Source organism: Alligator sinensis, unplaced genomic scaffold (genome assembly GCF_000455745.1).
Source record: "Alligator sinensis unplaced genomic scaffold, ASM45574v1 scaffold1012_1, whole genome shotgun sequence".
Lineage (NCBI taxonomy): Eukaryota > Metazoa > Chordata > Crocodylia > Alligatoridae > Alligator > Alligator sinensis.
The window spans coordinates 1763596-1768504 of record NW_005842104.1 but is presented as its reverse complement, the minus strand read 5'-3'; positions in this window follow the sequence as shown (position 1 = coordinate 1768504).

The following is a 4909-nucleotide window of genomic DNA, read 5'->3' as shown; positions in this document are numbered from 1 at the left end:
AAAAATCCACTATAGTTATCCCACAGATTTAAGCACACTGCCTAAGGAGCAAAAACCAACTACAGTAAGCTGATAAAAGCAGCCACAAGATGGAAAGTAAATTATATCTGGATGAAAACAGATACTTGGTTAAAACAGAATCCTGCAAGCATGTTAAGTGATTACAAAAGATTCAAAGAAATTTACTTATGAAAATGGAGGATTGCATTATGACAATGATTTTGCTGAATTTACATGGAAGAAGCATGGAATGTGCTTTGATGTTTTGTAAACTGCTGTTTTGCCACTTTATCAAGACTATTTTAAACCATGTAAAAGGTTATTCAGAATAAAAACAGCTGAATAAAAAGTAAGAATATGACAAAACATTGCATAAACAATACAAACTGATACAAAATAATAGTAAGACAAGGTAAAAGTAGGTACACCATGTCAAATGCAACCTGAATGGCAGTTCTTACATAATACTATCACTCCAGATCCTGGTATAGGGCACATTATTCATCCCAACAACATAGGAACATGAGACCAAGTCTACATTAAGTTTAACATTATAAGTTATAATAGTATAAATGTTATATATTATAAAGGTTAACACTATAAATTTGACTAATGGTAAAGCAGTTTAAGGTGCAAAACAGTCTATTTTTGTACTGCACAGTTTGAAATCAAGGTATCATTTTTGGTAAAAAATAAAACAAGGGCACTGGATTTATGTGGCAGATTTACCCTGACACAAGGAAATAGAAAGTAAGGTTCTATGGACAGACAAATTAAAGGGATCCAGAAAGTCTGACAGTTCCTAAGAGATATAATATTGAACATTCAACAGCAAGTCATACCAACACAGTGGAAAGATGAGAAGAACTTTAAAAAAATGATCGTAGAATCACAAGAAAGTAGAGCTGGAAGGGACCTCATGAGATCATCTAGTCCATCCCACTGCTCAAGGCAGAATTGTCACTGACAACTATCCAGCCAAGTCAGGTGACTGTCCAGCCTGCTCTTGATATTTTCCAAGGATAGATACTCCACAGCCTTTCTAGATAGCCTGTCCCAATGTTTCACCACCTTGTCGCCAGAAAGTTTCTCTTAATCTCCAACCTATATTTCTTCTGCTGCATCTTGACACCAGTGCTTCTAGTTCTAACCCCTATAGCTATTGAGTGAAGTCCATCTACATCCTCTCTATACAGCCAGTCAGATACAGATATTAAAGCCCCCTTTCATCTTCTCTTGTCTATTTCTTTCAGGCTTTCCTCAACCCAGTATTTTGTTGCCTTTCTTTCCAACAAAAACATGCTGTTGGAGCATATTTAGTTTATGATCCACTGTAACCCTCAGGTCCTTCGCTGCAGTACTGAAGCCAAGCCACTCATTTCTCAGTCTGAATTTGTACATGCAATTATTCTGTTTCAGGGCTTTGCACTTTTCCATTTGAATCTCATCTGACTGATTGTGAACCATTATTCCAGTCATTGTCTAGCCCTGCAATGCCACCCAACTTGGTGTCATTCACAAATATACTAAGAGTGTGCACTCAATCCCATCGTTCAAATCATTAATGAAGATGTTGAACAGTACCAAACCCAGCACAGGACCTGGAGAACCACACTTGGTACTTCTCTCAACTGGGCGCTGAGCCATTGGACTACTCCTTGAGCATGGTGATCCAACCAGTTATTTATCTACATTACAGTACTTCTGTCTAGTCTGTATTTTAGCTAGTTAATGAAAATGCTAGGGGAGACATGACAAAAGCCTTTCTAAAGTCTAAATATTGCATCCAATGCTCTACCCCACCCACAGAGCTTGTCATTTTATCATAGAAAAAAACAGTTTGATCAGGCATGATTTGCTTTTGGTGAATCCATTCTGGCTCTTCTTGATTACCTTGTCCTCCTCTAAGTGCTCCACAATAGATTCCTTGAGGACCTGCTTTCATGATCTTTCACATACAGAGCTCAGGCTGAATGTTCTGTAATTCCCTGGATTCTCCTTCTTCCATTTCTTAAAAATGAGCACTGTGTTTTCCTTTTTCCAGTCACCTGAGACCTCACCTGACCTCCCCATGTTCTCAAAGAGGATAGCTAATGGCTCTGAAATTACCTCAGCCAATTTTTTTAGTACCCTAGGAAGCATCCTATCTGGCACTGATAACTTGGAAACATCTATCTCTCTAAGTAATTCCTTACCTGTTCTGCCATTACTCTAGTCAGTTTGTCTCCTTCCTTATCTTTGCTGCCAACTGTATTTATCATCTGATAACTGCCCATATTTGTGAGGGCTGAAGTAAAAGAGGCATTATATACTGAAGCCTTCTCTGCATCATCCATATGTGACAAGATTGCCTTAAGTATTTTGTAAGGGGGCTGTGGTTTCTCTTGTCTTCCTCTTACTTTTGACATATGTGTAAAATCCCTTTTTATTGCCTTTTATGTCCCTTGCCAGCTGCATCTCAAATCACGCCTTGGCCTTCCTCATTTTCTTCCTGCCTACCCATGTGATACTCTTCTCTAGTACTATGACTAATTTTCAGTTTCCTGTAGCATTTCCTTTTGCATTTCAACTCATTGAAGAAATTTCTGTCTTGCCAGATGGCCTCCTATTGCACTTCCCATTCTTCTGTCACATTGAGATACTCCTGTGCCCTTAAAAGGGCCTCCATAAAGAACAACCAAATCTCCTGAACACCTTTACCCCTTAGATTTGCTTCCCAGGGGATCCTGCCCAGCAGTTCCCTGAGTTTGAGAGCCTGATTTTCTGAAGTCCAATGTCTTTATTCTTAGTTTGGGGAAAACATGCCTATTAGGTGATTTGTGAGCCTTTCTGAATTATTTCAGGCAAGCAAGTTAAATGGACCACTGAAGTGAGCACACTATTTGTACTATACAGGCAAGGAGCCTTTTGAACTATTTGGAGGATGGGCCAATGAGAATGCAGGAGCTAGTGAGGACCAAGGATCCTGCAATGTAACATAGGAGCGCCTGGAATAATTGGCTTCTGAACTGAGAGCAACTAAAGACAAGCAGGGGTTCTACAGAACAAACAGACTGGGAAAACCATGAGTCCTCTCCTCATTAATGCAAAACAAAAAGAAGGTAGAGCTTCTTGGTAACAATTTTGCTTTAATTATTCACCAAAAAAATTCAGACAACCAGGCAAATAACAGAATTAAAATGAAGACAGAAAGGTAAAGATTGTTGACCCTGAGAAGTAGAGACCTTTTTGACAAATTTGAATTCAAAATCAGCAAGGATTGATGCAATTCATCCCAAACCTTCAGCTGAAAGAACAAGCTACAAGAGGTCTTGGAGGCATCATAAGCACTTGCAGTCACAGGGCACTGTTACATATGTTCCAGAGGTGGGGAGGGGGGGCTGCACTTTAATTACAGCGGCTTTGAGAGTGTTAGAATTAAAGTGTCTTATCTATCAGTGTCTCCACACTTAAAAATGGCAGCAGGGGTACTTGAACTAAAGTTTGTTCAATGAGCTTTAGTTCAAGAATGTGCCCCCCCCCCCCATTTGTAAGCACGGAGATGCTGATACACAAGATGCAGGAGGCTGCTGGAGCACAGTAATTGCCACACTGCAGGAAACTCAAGTCACCAAGTCTACTTCAATGCACTGGAATTCCAGTTTCTTCACTCCTGTATAGGTGCCCACAGGTTTTAGCCTACCTATAATCTTACCAGCTACATGCTTTTACCTAGATACACACATACAATGCTATGTACCTGCCTACGCAGCACACAACCTACTGCATGTGCTCAGTAGCCATGTGAACATGCGAATGTCCACACCAAACACAGAATAAGATTGCAAATTGTGTATAGATATCAACAGTACCAGTTACATGGCTGACTAATTACCATGTGGTCCCATAAAGCAAAAGAGGATTCTATCCATGGTGTATCACCATAGTGTGTATCACTACCTGTAAACACTACATGGATGCTGGCAGGCAGCATCTCTGTTGGCTGTCTCCAACAGAATTTATAATTAATGGACATTTTTAGAAAAAACAATCATTACTCTTCATTAGTGTGCTTATTTGTTACAGGTTTCTTTATCAGACTTAGTTTAACAAAAACTGCATGGGAGGATAAAAATGATTTCCATAATTATGTTCAATAAATATTAATTGCTTTTAAGTTGCAGATAATGAATTCAACCAAGAGATAATAAAGAAAAAACCAGCAACAACAAATATAGAAATATAGGTTATATTTCAAAAATAAAAGGCCAAGAATGTGAAGACTTGAATCATGATCATATATTATATGTGTTAGCCAAAGGATCATAGAAGTAGGGTCGGAAGGCACCTTGTAGATCTTCAGGTCCAACCCCCTGCCTGGGAAGGAGGAAAACTGGGCTCAAATGACCCCAGCCAAGTAGGCATCAAGCCGCTTCTTAAAGACCCCCAGGGTAGGAGCCAGCACCACTTTCCTTGGAAGTTGGTTCCAGATCCTAGCTGCCCTAACTGTGAAGTAGTTCTTCCGGATGTCTAATCTAAACCTACTCTCCAACAACTTGTGGCCGTTATTCCTTGTTATCCCGGGGGGGTGCTAGGGGAAATAAGGTCTCCCCCAAACCCTTCTGGTCCCCCCTAGTGAGTTTATAGATGGTCACCAGGTCCCCCCTCAACTTTCTCTTATGAAGGCTGAACAGGTTCAGGTCCCGTAGCCTCTCATTGTAGGGTCTGCCCTGCTGTCCCCGGATCATGTGGGTGGCCTTCCTCTGGACCCTCTCAATGTTTTCCACATCCCTCTTGAAGTGGGGTGCCCAGAACTGGACACAGTACTCCAGCTGTGGCCTGACCAGTGTCACGTAGAGGGGGAGGATCACCTCCTTGGCCCTACTTGAAACGCACCTGTGGATGCACGATAAGGTCCGGTTAGCCCTGC